Source organism: Amblyomma maculatum, chromosome 4 (assembly GCF_055883805.1).
Source record: "Amblyomma maculatum isolate TAMU_Amacu chromosome 4, ASM5588380v1, whole genome shotgun sequence".
Classification (NCBI taxonomy): Eukaryota; Metazoa; Arthropoda; class Arachnida; order Ixodida; family Ixodidae; genus Amblyomma; species Amblyomma maculatum.
The window spans coordinates 70,966,146-70,985,415 of NC_139347.1; the positions used below are offsets into that span (position 1 = coordinate 70,966,146).

The 19,270-nt window shown below is 42.8% G+C and overlaps 1 protein-coding gene across 1 annotated transcript in view; it reads right to left on the bottom strand.

The window, feature by feature from the left end:
- Nucleotides 1–19,270, bottom strand: part of LOC146191365 (glutamate receptor 1-like) — a 244,493-nt gene that overhangs the window by 137,010 nt on the left and 88,213 nt on the right. The window lies entirely within an intron of this gene.

Consider the following 19,270-nt stretch of genomic DNA (forward strand, 5'->3'; position numbering starts at 1 on the left):
AATTTGACCCTCCAATGAGCAGTCAGGGTTTATGGTCGACAATATCGACTGATTTGATCTTCTGGCAGTCCAAGGAACTCTCAAGAGTCTTCGCCAGCACCACAATTCAAACGCGTCAATTCTTCGGCGGTCAGCCTTTTTCACAGTCCAACTCTCGCATCCATACATCACAACTGGAAAGACCATAGCACGAGTTATACGGATCTTGGTTGGCAGACTAATGTCTCTGCTCTTTACTAGGCGGTCAAGGCTAACCATTGCTCTCTTTCCCAGAAGCAGGCGTCTCCTAATTTCATGGCTGCAGTCTTCTTCCGAGGTAATCTTGGAGCCCAAGAAGAGAAAATCTGTCACCGCTTCCACTTCTTGTCTCTTGGTGCTTCAGGACTTGATAGGGCAAGACGCCATAATCTTTGTCTTTTTAATGTTGAAAAGAAAGCGTTATCAACTATCTATTGCACTGAATTTGGCTACAGTAATGGCAGGGGACGTGAATGCAAGATATTTTATTTGCAAACATTTCAGAACGATAGCGCTGAAGACAAGAGTATCTCCATTTTATAAAGAGGACAACTCAAAACAGTGCGCGCTCAGGAAAAGAGGGTAATCTGACTCAGGGGAGGCTTTTGTACGGGCTTGGCGAACGAGTAGGGTGAGCAGTTCGCGTTCCAAACTAGCCGTGCATTTTTGCTTCTTGATAATACGAGATGTTACGAGAAACCCTCATTTAAAGCATTCGCGGCGAGCCGTGTGAAGATGCGAGCTCCTTTTCAATACTGAAGTGCGCGCTGGGGAGGTAAGGGGATTGGCTGAAAATATTCCTAACGGCTGCCGACGTCCCCAAAGTGCACTTAGGGGACCGGTTCTTACGAAAAAGAAAGAAAAGCAGAATGAGAAGATACTGAGTTTTATTGCATTGCCCCTTCGGGGCAGGGATTAATTTGTGCGAAAATAGGAGGCTGGGGGCCACAAGCGTGGCTTCACTTCGGGCTGTGTAAACGCATCAAACGCCAAAAATCAAAGCTGTCCAATGCTTAATAATTCAGCTGCTATAATAGCATCCGGCTCCGAGCAACGCCACGTACTAAGCCTAGTGCACCCGCATTATAAAGGTTTACGTAAGTACGTGTTGAAGCAATACCTTCCAGTTGATAGGAGGGTGTACTGACATGCGTGGGTGTTTTAATTAAGCGCCGAAAATATGTCAAATTGACGATGCTTGAATAGAGGGAATGAATGAAGCTCTGCACGGGTGAAAATCCTATTTTTTGGCGTCCAGTGCTGTCTAGAATCTATCCGCCCGGCGTATCATGACTCGGGAGCTAACTTTCCGGTACTGCTAAACTGCGCCAAGCAACGTTGGAGCCTAACGACTTAGATGGGTAGATATCTACGTCGCAGGGATGAAAACCAGCGAGCGTTTAGAACGCTTTTATTAGCTGAGTGTTTCATATATGGAGGTTTTTTTTTTGCTCTCTTTTTTTTTTTTTTTATTGGGCTCCTGCTCGCTTCTGCAACTTCGCTTACACTGATGTTTTTTGTTACTAATATGCAGCCGGGCCACGGTTTTCTGTTCAAGTTATGAACATTCTTGGCACAAGCTCATTCGGGAGTAGATAGTACAGCCTCGTTAAATGAAGATTTAAGTTTCTGTGCATATGCATGAGGAAGCAACCAGTGAGTTAAAATATACTAGTATCAAGCACGGAAGTTTAAACTGTCCCCAGAGTAGCTTATGCATGCAAATTTATTTGGTAGGAAATCGTAATGCCAAAACAGAACTTTGAATGTTCGTTTCTGTACTTCTCACACAGCATAATTGTGAGCCTGATTATTTTAACGGGAGATTCTTTCTTATTTTTACTTTTGATTTCTCGTTACAGACGTCGCATTTTGCTTCTTTTGGTTTTCATGCAACTCGCCGAAGAAACAGCATCCAATGTAGGGTCAAACAGCGCGAACGGTTTCCAAGAGCGCTGAGTGGGTGCAATTAATGCTGTTTAGTGCGTTAGCACTAGGGCTGTCAGTCCAACCATGATGTACTAAAATGAAAAGGCTACGGCCAGAAACGTTCTCAAAACGTCGTGAGAAAGCCCAAGTTCGTTAAACGTATACTTTGGTTGCTTAATAGATGCACGGATGCACAGACAGTAATTTAGTGCGTTGTGTCTTTTAAACTGTTCTGCAATTTTTTTCTGCTACTCTAATGAAGCAACTGATGTGTAGATATAATTATCAAAACGCTCGAACCGTTGGGCCAGAAATAGTTGTCGGCTGAATAAGTGATTCTAATTTTCTGCAGCTTAATGAATCTTACATGGTCAAATGAAGTGCAGCGTATAGACAACACATCGCAAAAAAAAAAAAAAGAAGGAAATTCACTTGTCTAGGACCTTTATGATCCACCTGGTTAAAAAGGGAAGCCTCAGGACTAAGCCAATCTAATCCACTCCATTTTCTCTCGCACAGCTTTATAAGTGTTTTCTGTCCAAGACTCTTAAACACTGGCTAGGGGTTTGCGATCCCTTACAGCCTTACTAGTTCGGACTTGGTTCAACGTTTAATTTGTGGCTTTCCACACCAAAAGGCACGGTACACGCCCTCGATAGCGTCTTTCCTTTTTACGCGAAACCAAGCCTCATCACCGGAAGCATGTTCGCGGCGTCCCCTCCCTCCGACTAATTGAAGACTTGATTAAACGGAAGTCGCAGGCATCCCACAGAAGATTGCGGAGTAATGCTGCGCTGTCGTTGTCCCCACCCACACACCCACCAGTCACCCGATACTTGCGCGATGGACGGCTGTACAACGACTGGGAATGAACGCGCTGTGAAGCAGCTCTGATTAAAGATGCAGTCCCGGAGACGACGACGAAATCCCAGGGGCTTTTTTGGACGTAGATCACGGCCACGCAGGAAATTGGCTTGCGGAAAAAGAACACTCGAAACCAAAAATTTTTGCCTTCAGCGTAGTGACCAGGGCAGCTTCACCACGTGCTTCGACATCATGGGATCGCTTGTGTCAAGGCTTAAATTCTCCAAGCCTCCTGTATATTGCATAATTGTAGAGGTGTTTAGCGGTTTTACGCGAGCACGAGGTTTTGCAACTTCTGCAGCGCCATATTCAGCAGCCGTGCGCAGGGTTCCGGAAGACGTCACAGTATTGCAGCTGCGTTATGCATCCCACGAGAGCCTCGAAAACACGCGCTTAGTGTTCCTTCTAACTGCAGCATACTGTACAAGATAATGCTCTCCGCAGGGACCATCTCATTAAATTTCTCATCATAGAAATTTTCGATCATAAAAAAAATTCAGTGGCGGCTCAACTCGTTTAAGCCTGGATATGCGTAGCCTAAACTACCAAACGAATTGTTCACAATGTTTGACTCGAACGTTCTCGCCGCTGATGCGCTGACTGCAAACCTTATGGTGTGACTGGCGATTCGGCGCGTCCTCTGTGTGCCTTCTGAATCCGCTTGCTCCATTTGACCGGGTTCTTTTTCTCCTGCTTCTTCTGCCTTCCTTTCTTCTTCTTCTGTGGCTTGGAGCAACTAGTTGCCATGGTTACGGCGTATGCGCAGTGGTGACTAGCGACGCTTACCCCAAAATGTGCCGCTGACTTGATTAGTGTAGCTTTCGCTACAAAAGGGTGACGCAGGCCAAGTTGTTTTAAATCCATGCACGCGGCGGTTATGGTTGGCTATTACAAACACACGCGGGTAAATTGAGGAGGCTGTCTACGGATTTACTGGCAACTCCGTTGCTGTTATTGCTCCATGCACAGCTGAATGTTTAGTGTAGATGCTTTGTAATGTAGTTCTGAACAGCTGCCAGATGCAGCGAGCAGAAACGAGTACAACCATTCTGGAGAAATGCAAAGCAAGAGTGGAAGCTCGTTCATAACGACCCCTCATCAATGGTTCTTCCTCTGTACACTTTAGGTGCCTACTAACAGCATAGGCTAGCCAGCACCATTTTATTCAGAAAAAGCCGAACATGATGTCAGGCATCCATGAGGCATACACGAGCGGCCACAGCCTACTGCTTCGCGCAAAACGATACAACACAGTGGATGCTAAATATATTAGGAGTAAAAACGTCTACATCCAGATTGCTTAACAACTTATGAGTATTAAACGTGTACGTTGAATACGCGATGATGGACTGGCAAATTTCCGGCAGTGAATATAAAAGACCGAATGTTTCTTTCGCTTTGCCTGGGCGCAGTTAAAGCGCTGCGGTGAGACTGGCTAAATCACGTGATGCATGACTACATTTCTCATCGAAAGTCGTGCCAACTACAATGCCGAAAACGAAATTTATTTGTCACGACAGCTTCAAATTTCTAAATAATTGCCGTATTAGATGCATATAAGCATTTTGAAGACGCGCTCAACTTTTGCTCTCTCAACATATCTACGACAATTACACAAAACGCTACGAAATTGCACCTTTGAAACAGCAAAGTAATTACAAAGACAAAGCAAACGTTCTTCGGACACATCAGCGATAGGCGAAAAAAAAAAAGTACAATTCGAATGAGAATACAGCATTCGTAGGGGTCAGTGCAGGCCACCTGTTTCTCTTTAAATAGTGCCGAGAACCGCATACCTTCTAGATATCTTCGAGTACAGCGCCGCAAATAGGTTGCTGCAGTGTGTCGCTTTTCTTTTGTTTTTCAACGCCGCATAGTGTCTCTAGCGGTACTTCCACACGTCATGACGAAATAACGGCCCAACAATGGTTAACATAGGGCAGCGCTTAACGAGAGTAACGCTTAACGAGAGTGCAGCGAGAGTACCCAGGCTCCTTTACGAACCGCTTAAAAGATTGTTTGAAGTCTTTCCTATCTTGTCTGTGTCGCTGTGGTCACCGAAACCTAGGTCAGTAGTTAGTAAAATAACTTTATTATCACGTTGTCGCTGAACTTTAAGGAATAGAGACATCGTATTGAAAAAAATTAAAACGATTTAGCCCCCAAACTCCATTCTTCCAGCGCAGCATACTTCATTTTCTTCTCTTACAGCGATGTGCCAGTTTCATAGCCCCAAGAAATGTTCCCTCGAGAGGCATGTCACTGTCAGTTTCGGGAGTAAATTAGACGTATTATTAACTGTCGTGTTCTGCATTGTTTCATGGTTTCAGGTTGTAGAAGTACTCGCCTTACTGCTGCGCACTTAGAACTCTTTCTAACGCTCGTTTAGTTTAGCTTTAGGCTAAAAATGTTCTTCTCATATAATATTTCATTTAGGGAGATGGGACTGGCAGCTTTCGGTGAATTTGTTTTATAAGGATCTACTGTCTTGCCTGCGAGCCCGGCGCCAGACGCCAGCAGCCAAATGGTATTGCAACAGCAACCTCGATTTCTTTTTAATGCTCCTGTGACAGCCTGCTGTGGCACACGAATTATCTCTCTGTCTACTCTCCGCTCGTAATTACTTCATGAGGGAGAAATGCGGCAAGAGATAGCAAAAAAAGTATAAACGAAAAGTAGGATGAGGTGGATTTAGAGCGAGCGAGAGAGCATCCCTGTTGCAGTGAGCTCCCTCTTTTAGTGAAGCTGTCCAGGTTCAGTTTTACTTAGGCTGCACCGAATGGCCTGGTTCTTTTGTGATGAGTTCCAGGATCAAGTACTCCATGAGCGCGCTCTCCTTTTGCCGCATTAACTCGCTATCTGCCCCTCCGCTTTATATATTTTTTTTCTGCAGCGCCTGTTTCAGGGTCTGCTCACCTACAGCGACGTTTCTCTTCGTTCTTACACAACGAGATTCGCGAGAGATCTCGGGCTTCCTCATAAATTGTCGACGACCTTCATTACCGGAATGACTGCGCCGTTCCCTCTGGAGCTGCTTTCCACACATTGATATTTTTGTGACGAACGTTTGAGTGAAGAATCGCGATGCGGCCGTGCGGTTCCCTGGCTTAATTATCCGTGAGCAACAGGCGCGTTGGAAAAAGGGAGAAATAATAAAATGAAAATGAAGGGGGGGGGGGGGGGATAATAGAATTCTGGCAGGCAGATAAGACACCACAATTACAAGGGCGCGGCAAGGAATCGTGGTGAACAATTCCATTTATTTAACGAACCTCCAACCATAACTCAAGTTAAAAAGGAAGAAAAGTAGGTAGTAGTTATTGTTGTTGGCGTGATTATCTAGCGGGTAACATCACATGAGGGGTGAGTCAATATCCGAGAAAATCAAAATGTCTTCTTACATGGCAGAAGTTTGTCGCCTTAAAAAAAAAAAAAAGAAATATAATACAGCTGAGAAAATATACTCGTTGTTCGGTGGGGCTTTGCAAACCTAGCTGGGAAACCTCGAAAGACAATGTTGGGGCACGGTGAAGGTTCCTTTACAAGGGGGAGTGGGGTTGCAGCCTGTCTACGTGGTTTACCGTGCCACAGAAGTTAGGTAACTCGTCGGCACCTGCTGCTAGCAAGCATTTGCACACGTACACTCTTGATACGCGCCAGATTCGCGTAGTAAAAACGTGCGGTAGTGTTTTAAAGCCATTGAATTTGAAACTAAGTGCAGCACAAACAAGTTGTCCCGTTACACAAGCATTCGAAGAACCTCTGGTGTGCATCTGCATGAAGTTTTACACGAAGCTAAAACAGCGACTAAGTACTAACTGCACTACGCGACTGCGGTACATGGACTTCCCCCTGGAGTGTAGTGCAAGGGGCCTATTTTGTTAGCCCGCGATGGGCTTGGGCACTATCGTACCGAAGGCGCCTTTTCTTTTTCTTTTCTTGTTTTTTTTTTTTTTTTTTTTTTTTTTTTTTTTTTTTTTTTTTTACGCAGCTAAAATCGTGCTTATATCCAACGACACTTTTTGTATTAAGTCAAGTCGGTGAAGCAATCCTCTCGCTTCAGGTTTATTTTTTTTTTTCAACTTCTAACCTGCTATACTTTTTGTTTTAGTTCCTTCTCCCATATATCTAATCGCTTCCTCTCCTTCGAGGCAATGCAGTCCTTTTCGGGAACCACTTCAGAGTGAAAGGCAACTGGTGGTCGGCTTCGTTTTACAAGAGGAGAGGATGTCGCGGTTACGAGTATATCGTCACCAGAGGAAAGAAAGGAGGCGCAATATATGCTATTGCGAGATTTGTTTAGAGCCGAGGGAGCACTGCTCGTCCGGCAGGGATCACCCCCATTCGTTTCCTGCAAGCAAACATTCAAGTTCTTCGTTCAAGTTCTTCGTTCAGCGCCACAACAGCACCACAAGAGAGAAAAATCTCTCAGCGGCGAACACTTACCAAAGTTGGTGAGAGGTGAGGAGGTTTACTACAAGGCCTATCAATACAGTTCTTTTTAGCACTTCTGAAGATTTGCCTAAAGTAAAGTACAGCTAGTCGTTGCGGATGCATTCAGGCCTATTTTTGTTTATTTCGTCTTTGTGTTATGCTCACGCGGATAATATCTTATTTACTTATTTGTACTGCTTATTTATTTTCATTGAATATAGAAGGTCTGCTCTAATCTAAATATATTCCCACCGTTTTAATCACTAAGGAAGAAACCATTCTGGCTCTCTGCCAGGTTGGAGAATGCCGGAAGTTTAGGGGAAAGTATTAGGAAAGTCGGCTTCACTTTCTGTATGAGTAGCCTCATTTTTTTCAGAGATGCCAAATGGGCGGCACTAATATACTGGTAGCCTCATTTGAATTGGCCCACATGACTGGTGAACGAAATCTTATATGTAAAGTACATTTAATATTGGCATCAACGTTTCTTGATGCTTTACACAGAAGCAGCTAACCAAATTGAAAGCAGTATACTCTGGAATTTGAAATGTGCTTTATCAGTGTGTTTTAGGTCATCAAAGTGTTACGGAGTGCTACAAACTGTGCTAGGTAGAAGCGCCACTGCTTCGTGCACGACTCGGTCGAAAAGAGTGGCATGGCAATGTCGAGGGAACAATGGGATGGTTTTCCCATCCAGTCTCTTGGTCTAGCATGAAAATACGACATTCAGCTACTAACTTTCTTGCGATTACAGTTGAAATTTCGAATGATCTTGAAGCACCTGTCAAGTTGATGTAAAGAATAGAATAGCGGAAACATCTGCCTTCCATCCAAGGAATAAATTAGTACCGCGCAGAAGAGAACAATCGTGCTCTCACTGCCAAAACCAATAAAAGAAATTGCTAACATCGAATGAAAAGACTCCGTGAATCATATTTAAGGATCAGTTAGTTATTTGTAAACAGAGTTGGTTTGGTTTGGTTTGTGGAGTTTAACGTCCCAAAGCGACTCAGGCTAGAAAGATACTTCTGCGGTCACTATATCCGCTTGCGAGAATATTACACTAGGGTAGATCTATATGCGGTATTGATTCTGGCTGAAACATCATACGCAGAGCGGTTTAGAATCACTTACATACAATCATTGCCGGCTGCCAACTGAAGCCGGCCAGCATGCTCGATCATATCACGTGGTTTCATGACGACTACACATACCCCGTCAAAAAAATGAGCGAATTTTATGACAGGGGCTTGTTTTTTCGTCTGGCAGATAGATAAGATTTCATCAGTGCTATGCAACGCGTATTTACAGGATATTAGAGACACGGACTGAGAAGAGTTGGAGATAATTGGAGAATAAATGGTGACACTACTTCAGTGAGTAATTGAGGGGACGGTGGTATTGATTCCTAAATATGTTTAATGAGCCAGGCAGGCACATCAGTAAGGAGTGCCTAAAATTATTATGTAGAAAGCTGAAATTATTGTGAAGAGTCATAGAAGGAAACAGAAGTTTATGATAGTTATAGTCAGGCGCTAGTAAAGAGTAAAAAAACAACAACAACCAAGTTCTCTATTGGTACTTAATCGCTCCCTTTCGTGGTTGCAAGCATATGCTATTTCAGAATAGGCTACCAAAGTTGGTCTTTGCTGGCAAAAGGGCATCTGGGGCCAAGGGGTTATAAAAACATGCACTCAGAGAGATTTTTGACAGCTCTGCGACAAGTATACCTGCCAAGGTCAGTCGAAAAGTGCAAGCAACGCCAGCACCATCAGTACAGTTCCTTTACCCAAACTACGATTTCTGCGCATTTACTCCTTAGGAACAGAGCTCTTGGTAGTATCGTGCAGTGAACAAAGAGCACGCCGTATATGAAAAAAAACTTCGCAGTGTTAATTAACGATGATTACGTAAACGCACGATAAATGTAGCGATGTTCTTTATGAGTTGCATGTAAAATTCGGCTACGAAAAAAAGAAAAATGGACTAGAAAAAGGAGTTAAAAGAAGTCTATAGCATAAAATGAAGCAGTAATGCAAGTAATGTCGGCAAATGAATAGTTGGCGGCCGATCGCAAAAGGTGGGGTCTAGAGTCGCGTGACGAAAGCAATCAGGAACCATGCACGTGTCTCGAGGAACGAGCATTCTTTAGCGATGCAAACTCAACGGCGTTGGCCTGAGCGCACGTAGATTGAAAGAGCACCGCGGCAGCAATTATGGGCGGCGCGAGGATGAAAACGTCAGTGGTTATGAAGTTCAAGGAAACGCAGAGCCGAGAATAAGAACATGTCTGTAGAAGAAAGACGAAATTATTACGCTTGAGTGGGAGACCCCTAAAAAGAGTAAAGAGCGGCCAGGCATGCGCAAGTTTCTTCTACCGTGCCGTGGCGCCACGGCTATTCTATTTTTTTGGGGGGCGCCACTTCCCCTCTGCCGGTCTTTCCATTGTGGGCGCCCCGCTCTCTGGGCCGAACCAGCCAACTCCTGTGCTTTGCGCTCATCTAATAAGGCGGCCTCGACGGGGTCGGTGAAAAGAACGCTGTGAATGGGCGCTCTCGGCGTTGCTCCTCTACCCATTCTTCGGCTAAGGCTATGCAATAATCAGATATCAGCTTGGCCTCTTCCTATGGCTGTGAAAGTAAATTAGGAAAACAGTTTCCCTAAAGAGTATTTTACCACTAAAGAGTGGATTTTATCTAATAACAAGCTCGGAGTAATACAATGAGTAGCATGCTACTACAATGCTACAATGAACAACGGCATGACTATTCAGTTTGCGAACGGACTGGTGATTTCGATTGATATGGATTCGAGTTCCGAATTATCACACGTTAGCAAGAAAAAGAAATGAACTTGGGTTAAAACGCATCGTACGAAAAATTTCTAGAAACCTGACCCGCTACGTTTGGATCAGTCATAATGAGACAGTAAATAAGGAAATAAAAGAAAAGGCTGGTATAATTATTTGAAAAATCTATTTGATCATTGTTTAGTCGTATTTTAATGCGCACAATTTTATGCCAAGGTATAAAACAGCGCGGATGTTTTACTTGATATTTAATGACAATGGGGGAAATAGTAACAAACGAACAAAAGCTTACTTTAGATTTTGTTTGCTTGAACCGTACTAACATTTACTACTTTTGACGGAAATAATGTCGCTCTCTGTTCTCAGCCTAGCCCTACAGAATAAATGTAGCTGGACACATTGAAGCTTTTATGCACTTAAGCCCCTTCTCCGGGTTCTCGCTGTCGCCCGCCATTCATTCTTCAAGACGAGTTCAAGCTTGAGCCTGGCTTCAGCATTTTTACGATGGGTTGGTTGGTTAGAATCTTTTATCATCAGAAGGACTCAAGGTTGTAAGTTGAAACCGGCACCAAACTTCGCAAAAATGCCTCCATCAATATATATCTGTAGTAAAGTGCAATGGGCCCACTCATCACCCCTAGGTTCGCCTAACAGACCGCAGCCAGGTAGGCCGTGAACTGCTACCGCAGTCAGGTAGCCGTGGATTGAAATTTTACGCAAAACATTTTCCATTACAGTTTCGTACACGAGGCTGTATTTTTTCAGCGCATTCCAACTTGCTAAAATTGTTGCGTTCTTTTTAAATTACATCTTGTGCATCTTCCGGGGTGGAACGATGATAGTCTATAGACATTGCTGTTGGTTAGTAAATACCGTTTAAACACCCGGACTACTCTGTGCGTTGCCGACTCCTTCAACAAAAGCGTGTCTTCTTTGTTGTGAACTATTAGGAGCACCATCACTTCGCAGTCATTTTGATTTCAATTTTTTTTCCAGCAGGTTTTTTTTACGACTTTGTTACTTTTGATTTCCGGCAATATGTATGCAGCTTAATCCTGTCCTTACAGTGTATCGAAAGAAAAGCTGCTAAATATTTGCAGGCGATCATAACCATGAGCAAGTTGGATGCTAGTGAGCAACATGTTATAAATATAAAGCTTCGTTCACCGAAATAGATAGCGAACTGCGAACATGCGAAGGAAAGATTGTAACTCTTTATGTGATAGTAGAGAAGGTAGCAATATAGTCAAACGTCTTGGAAGAGCAGTGAAGGAAGAACAACGTTTACAATGAAGGACGGATACAAGTGCAGTTAGTTTTTTATATATGGTGACAATTATGAATGGCTGTAAACGTAGGATCAATCAAGAAACGGCTTTAAGCTATTCGTCACACTTACACTATAATGGAACTAAAGATAGCGCAATGAGCGTACCGCATCTGTCAACGACCAGTTCGAACGGCGATTATATAGTGGCAGCCGCTATGTTATGGAGGCGAAACGCAGGTTTCCGTACACTCTGTGATGCCAGTGCTTATTGCGATTGTCGAACTCGTGCAGCCAGTTACAGCAGCATCCCTTAAAGCCTGAGTCACTTTGGGACGTTAAACCGTATAAACATCCGACAATGAAGAAAAAAAAAATCGATATTCTCAGCGCTAAAAAAGGGTTGGTGCCTGAGTGCATTATAGATACTAATTAGGCACATCTACTAGATATCTGAAAACGATAATGGGAATGTGCTAGCGCAGTAATGAGGCTAAACTAAGCTTTAACAAGATGTCTAGATGGGAAGGTCTTCGCATGGGACAAAGATAATGATGGGGGTGTTCCAGTTTAAAGAAATAACTTCTTGCTCATAGCGTGGCTTCTACATCTCTGACCTCTGCTGTCGTGAACCCTAGCAATATCGGAAACAAAGTGGATGAATTCGTCGGCCTCGTTAAACCTTTCAAGACGGCATTGCATTTAAACCAGAATCATAGCTGGCCCGTGGGGAGCAGCACTGCATAACTGCATAATGAAGCGGTGGGACACATACGCTCGTTTCTTTCCTTTGTCATTTCATTCTTATTTGCTGTCGGCTTTCAAGGTTTGACACATAATTAGGCTGTATCAGGCTTCAGCAAAGTGATCCTTACCGAGAATACGTCATTTATTGTTGGATCATTTTATCGCAAACCAAAATCTGATGCACATTCGTTGGAGCGATTGTAAAAAATTGCTTTTAAAACATCGGGGCAGACAATTCTTGCCGGCAATTTTAACTTGTCCAACTAGAACTGGCCTAATGAAACCTGCGTAAATATGATCCATTATTTGAAAAGCTGGGAAATAATAATAATAATAATAATAATAATAATAATAATAATAATAATAATAATAATAATAATAATAATAATAATAATAATAATAATAATAATAATAATAATAATAATAATAATAATAATAATAATAATAATAATAATAGAAACATTCTGGATTTCGTCTATTTTACTGAGTACTGAGTGCGCCTACATGCAGTAACAATACAGTTAACATGCTGCTTAGAATCTAGCCTAATTTCTCCGCTTCTGTAATTCGTATCTTAGAAATAAGTGACCATCCAAGTGGCGTAGTTATCGTAAGATATGCGATCAAACTAATCAAGACATGCCAATTGCGAAACGTAGTTTAGGCTGCCTTTCCGAAAATTATCTTTTGCACAACTTAATTTGGTCTGCTTTTAGAAAAAAATGTCGTTGAACTTATTAAAAATATGGGCCGAGTATTGAACCAGTCATGTTGGAAACCTGGGATAAGATATGGATGACGGCTAATAATTTCCCACTAGTAAGGAAAAAAAGGATGAAATTATAGATATATATCTCACTTTTAAAAGAACTCGAGATACGTATTAGTTTATATGTTTAATCATGGTAACTATTTACTATAGAACTAAAGTATACAATTCGAAGCCTCAATCTCTTCAGTCCACTGGCCGAACTTATGTAAACGAATCTCAATATTTTTTGATAATACATGATAGATTGCCGTCCTGTCTTATCCAGAATAAACGAATCAGCTGTTAATAATAAGGTCTTATCTGATGTTATATCTAGCGAGACTTGCATTTAGTATTTTTTATTGCAGTATATTTTTTTACCCATTGCAAAGTTCATAGAAAAGGTTTATTTATTTATTTATTTATTTATTTATTTATTTATTTATTTATTTATTTATTTATTTATTTATTTATTTATTTATTTATTTATTTATTTATTTATTTATTTATTTACTCATATATCTCAAATGCCCCTGTGTAGGGGTTTTACATGAGAAGTGGGCGGCTTCACAAAAAGAGGCTTTTGGCAGCTGTCTTGAAATTGATCGAAACGGAGTGGTGCACAACTTCTTCAAGCAGACCATTCCAGTCCTTCGCTGTAAGTGTGAAAAACGAATGAAGATACGATGATGTGCGTGCATGCGGAGGGTATACCGACTTGGAATGACCGGTGTGAGATGAGTGATGATGGGAAGGTGAAATGACGTATTCAGCAATAGGAACGTGATAAAACTTGTGACAAAAAAAAAAAAAAAAGAAAACGAGCCTAGGTATTAAACGCCTTGTTCTGAGTGCTATGGCTTTACTGCTACTTGCAGAGTGAAGTGTGAGCTGAATAATTTAAACAAGAATATAGATGAAACGAATGTGACCGGTACGGTTAGCTTTACGGCGGTAGCATTGAACTCCCGGTCTAAAGAAAATGTGCCACGCCGGGATGGCGCAGTGGCTACGGCGCTCGACTACTGTTCCCAAGGACGCGCGGTCGAATCCCGACCTCGGTGGCCGCTTTTCGATGGAGGCGAAAAGCAAGGCGCCCGTGTGCTGTGCCTTGTCAATGCACGCTAAGGAACCCCGGGTGGTCGAAATTTCCGGAGTCCTCTCCTATGACGTCTCTTATAGCCTGAGTCGCTTTGGGACGTTAAACCCCACAAACCAAACCAAGCCCAAAGGAAATGCGGCCTCATCGTTGTCGGCGTCGTCATTGACGTTACGAGCGAAACAGCACAGGCATGGTGGTAATTAGCCAGCGACATTGCCGTCCACTGAAAGGTGGTCCGATAGTGTGACGTCAAAATCTGCTAGCCGTGGAAGGGGCTGTCTCGCTCTGTTACTACCTGCCAGTGCTGGTAGGCGGCTAGTTACGCCGAGGACGACTGTATTGCGACATCCATGATCCGGCAGCTAGGAACTGCGCTCTCATAGCTGCAGAAATTAAGGTATAATTGATTGAAGGAAAAGTGAGGTGTGTACATGATCGAGAGTCTTCAATGGGAGCTTGCAGACGGGGTCACTAAAGCCTAACAGCGGAGCTTAAGGTTCCCCCAAATTTTTAATGGCGTCTTGGCACTCCGGGTCCCCTTGTGTGATTCCCTTTCCCCAGGCTCCCTGGTGTGTTCAGTTCTCCGATCAACGAGAGAGCGAATGTACGAAGCTTGGCGCCTCTGCGACATTGACGCTTGGTGACGTGGCGGCGAGAACGACTCCTGGCAGGTCTCCAGTATTTCTTCTGCTATACTTTTTTTTTTTTTCCATTGTGTTCATCTAACAATCTGGTGCTCTACGTTTATAGTGTTTAGGCGTGACCAACCGTCAGTTTGTCTTTTGGCATTAATGAATTAGTTTCCTGTGAAGACGCAGACGTCAGCAAGTTGGGGCTTTTCACAACAAAAGCCGGACCGCAAAGGAGCGGAGTGGTTTGACGTAGTCCTATTTCCTCTTCAAAGGAATGCAGGTAACAAAGTCTCTTGTATTATCTTCTTCGCCGTGAAACGCGAATCGCCGAGAGTATGCTCGTTGGAATCGACAAGCTAGTCTTCGCATGCGGTGTTGCTTTTGTTTTCTGCAGTGAACATCACATGGCGAACGAGAAAAGGGATTTAAGGCTTGGACGTGTTTTCGCATCAAAACCCCGCCAGTCTAGTGTTCGCGCACGTAGGTTGTTATTCAAGAGCAAGAGTAAAAAACATGATTTGTTGCGGAATCTCCGTCTCTAGTGGTGATAGAAAAACATCCTGCTGCTGTGCAAGTAATGATCGTGAAACAAAACATGGTGACGAGAAAAAAAACGCAGTCCGCGTCATCAGTAATGTGCCAGATCAAGTTTGGTGAATACCGAAGTTTTGAATGCTGTTATCTATACGCTCCGACCCGAGTGCACTGTGTGGTGTGTTTGCCGCTTCGAAAGCAAGCTGAGATGACAAGGGATAACACAGAGAGTTACCAGGAACGTTCACCACGCCGGTTCGTCCTTCCCCGACGGGAGATTCGTACAGTGTTCGCGCAATATTGAAATATATATCGTTCTCCTGGAGTTGCAAACGGGAACGAATTTCGCCACTGCTTACACGGGGCTCACGTATGTTCGTTTGTGTTTATTTCTTGGTCTTCTGTTCATTTAGACAGGGGCTTATCTCTAGTTTATATTTTTTGGGGTGATGCTGCTCGCGCCCTTTTTCGCTATGGAAACAGGCAAGTAGGCAGTGCAGAAAACGTTCTTCGTTGATGTGCATTTGTGTTGCGCCTGTAAACAAGGATTGGTGGCGAAACGCAGTTGCTTTTGAATTGATGTAGCACAGGCAATATTTCTTGTCATCCTGAGCCGGCTTCTTCAGGATATCGGGTGCTTGAAAAAAAAAATAAAAGTAAACAATACATCTGCCGCATTTCACTGACCCGAATCACTATTTCGTTCGATCGACACCGAGCACGCACCTGAAGTTTGACTTGGTAGCGCTCTCGGTCATCTAAGGTCCAACATTTCGCTTAACACATTTAACAAAGCGTTCTGCAAGTGTGTTTGGTTATTGAAGATCTGTTATTTTACAAGTTTTAAACCCCTATGCTTAAGATCACTTTGGCAAAACGTGGCATCTCTGAACAAGAGAAAATAATACTGCATAGCTTGAAATGCTTCTTCGGGCTTTCAAAAGCAAGCAATCTTCGGCGAGTTAATGCATGTTTCAGGGGTTTTGCAAAAGGTCACATACATTTTTTCTGCTGCCTTCGTGGTAGTTAATAATGTGTTTCGTATGAGAGCGTAAAATTAAATGCCCGCTTTTACACTAAATATGGCCTTTTTCTGGTTATTCTTGCTGGATTCCAATCCCAAGACATCGCGAATTGCTTCATCTCGGACCGCAAGCTCGTCGAGTTTCCGCCCTCTGTTGACATCTATTCCTTCTACCCCGCAAGTAAGAGAGAAAATTTATTTGACAACCTTTCACTGGGAAAATGTAAAATGTTTTACGTTTAGTTCCTGTAACCACGTCAACCTTTTTTTTTTAGCTCGGCGAGCAACGTTAACCAATACCATTCTTTGTTTCTTACATTAACGAATTCCATCTTCCATAGCACCCATATTTGCTCTTATAAAGCTCTTTAAATCTATTCTAGAAACGCTTTGCATTACTGCCGTTCTCAAAATGACAGGATATTCGTAACCAAGCAAAACCCAATAAATAAAACAAGATAGGAACGAAAAGCGGCCCACCCTAATGGAGGGCTGCCTTTCTTAACGAGCACATTCACAAGGCTCGCGGCGTGGGTCGTGGACATAACGTTAAGAACCCCGTTAGCAAGGAACGCGGTAATTTCACCTTAACGCACTGGCCGCGCACTCACGACATGAAATGAGCGGCCTGAACTGCTCGCATTCCTAAGCCAACTCGCTGACAATAGAGATGACTTCACATTGTGCCTACCGCGGTGAGGAAGTGCCTCGTTCGTAGCGGATGCGGAGAATACCAAAGGTGGGATAAGAACACATTCAGAAGCTTAGTCATTTTGTTGCCTCTAAAAAAACGATGAAGTCGTCAGTGTCGCGGCAAGCCACTAGCGCATTTTGAAGCTGTGAATGAGGGATCACCTATTTTTCTGCAGAGCATTTTGTCGGGACCTTGTAATGTGCAAAAACTACTCGCTTAGGACATGCTGAGATGCAAGGTGGTGTGAGCGAAATGATGCATATGAACAGAAAAAAGAAATGGTACCTGAATTTATTTCCTTCGGTGAATTGATTTCTTATGTGTACTTTCTTTTTTTTTTCTCAGTTACACGAAATATAACGACATTTTTATACACACACAGCGACACAGATTTATGAGACATTACTACATATTGCGAGTATTATATATCTATGTTAATGAATGTCGGAAAATATTTCTTCGGAACTGACTTCTGCCCGCGAGGGGAGAAAGAGGTGCATATTGAGAGTGATGCGTAATGGATGACTGTGAAACTTAGATGGGAACTTGTGAGTGACTGGTGCCAACTCTGTAATCTCCACAGGGCAGCATTTCTTTTACAAGTTATTCGAAGCCGACAGAGCTCTCTTGTAAGGAAGGACAAAGTACATCGAATACTGCATAAGCACATTCGCCAGGCCAGTTAGAAATATAAAGATAATGAGCAAAAGGGTACGCAGCGAAATTGCATTGAGGACGTTGCGCAAAGAGTACGTATTAATTTGGGGCAGTTTTACGTATATTTACATTTGAAGGCATGTTTAGATGCACAGAAAGTCTCATATGTGTAAATCGCACTGTTTTCATCTGTTGCGCGTGGAACAACAACAAAATAAACGCATAACGCAACAAGAGTAAAACGTGGGCCAGTGCAATCTCTCAGATGTAAACAGTGTACCTAATTAAATTTGTTCACGCTGAAGCAAGCAGAGCGGGGCATTTACTCTTGGGATGCAATTTGGAGCTACTTGCCACTGGGTGATTACGAGTTTCAAGGCTGCTGCTTTTCGTGAGGAATTAATCAACTTAGGCGCTAAGTGCAAGAGCTGCACCCACACCACAAAACACATTGTGCTTTGATTCTCGCGATTTCATGAAAATAAATAATTCGTAATTTTGCGGGGCCCACTCCCTACCCCATCTGGCATTAAATAACTGAATTAAGAATGTAGTTTCCAAACCTGCACAGCAGCTTCAGAAAAATGAGGCGGTCATTATAGCACCATTAACCAAAATTATAAAGCTGTTTAATCAAATTTATTTTCACAATAACATACCCGCTCACGGGCATTTGTGCAGTTTATCTGCCACAGAATGTACGGAAAGATGCCCGCTCTGCGCGATGCAAATAAATAAAAATAACTGTCATCTTTTGTAGACCGAAACCACGGGATAACAAATTAGCGCTTTGTTTTTGGTTAAGAAAGCGTCAAATTCCTGCTGCTTAGTATTTCTTGGCGGCTTGTTCCTTGCTTTGCTTTGAATTGTTTTGCGATGACAAATTCATTTGTGGTTAAATCTATCCCTGTTGCTACGGGACATACATATAAAAAACACCTGATATCTTTGGATAATTTGTTTTTAAAATGAGGTTAACAATTCACAAAGAGGAGAGTTGACTTTCGGAATTGATTTCATAGATTTTCTGATACATTGGCGGGAAATTTTTCTCATAAATGAAAAAGGTGCGCATTGCAGCAAGAAATGCAAGGCTTAAGAAATTGTGTTTCGGTCTATGTGCAGACATCAATGCTGTTAGTTCACAATTATTGCTCATAAATATAATTATGAAAATGGGGTAGAAATGGCCAAGGAACTTCAAATTACGCTATGGAATGTTACGGAGCATTAGGTTGGTTAAATATAGAATGATGGATAATTAAAGGAAGAAAAGTTTTACATGCACGAACTTCATTATAACAGACATGTTCCGGAACACCAGCAATCACTTTTAAACCACCTCATCGAAAGATAACAAAAAGTATACCTTACGGCGTTTTTTTTTTTCGACTATTATACATTTAGTAGTCGTATCGCGGGGATGAACGGTAAAGATGCCACATTTTTTATCCGTGTTTGCAGTTAGAGAAAACATGATTTTGTTGATTACAATAAGAGAAAGCTTTATCTTGTTGAGGGGAACTTCTTTGGGGCTTCCTTGGTGCGGAATGCATCGGTTGTTTGTAACGGGATGATTGAGAAAATGCTGACGTTGCTGGATATCCTGGCACGTGGGAGGCGCGATTATTTAGAAGGGCACCACGAAATAGAAGGAAATGCTGAAGGCATCTTTGATCCTGGACACTTTGAACGCTGGTGATCAGAGGCATGGCAGACGCCTCAAGTTGTGTTCTCTACAGTTCTCTACACGCTTTGCGGCACGCGAGCTTCACACCGTTGCCCTGAATGAGGCATACGGTTGCAAA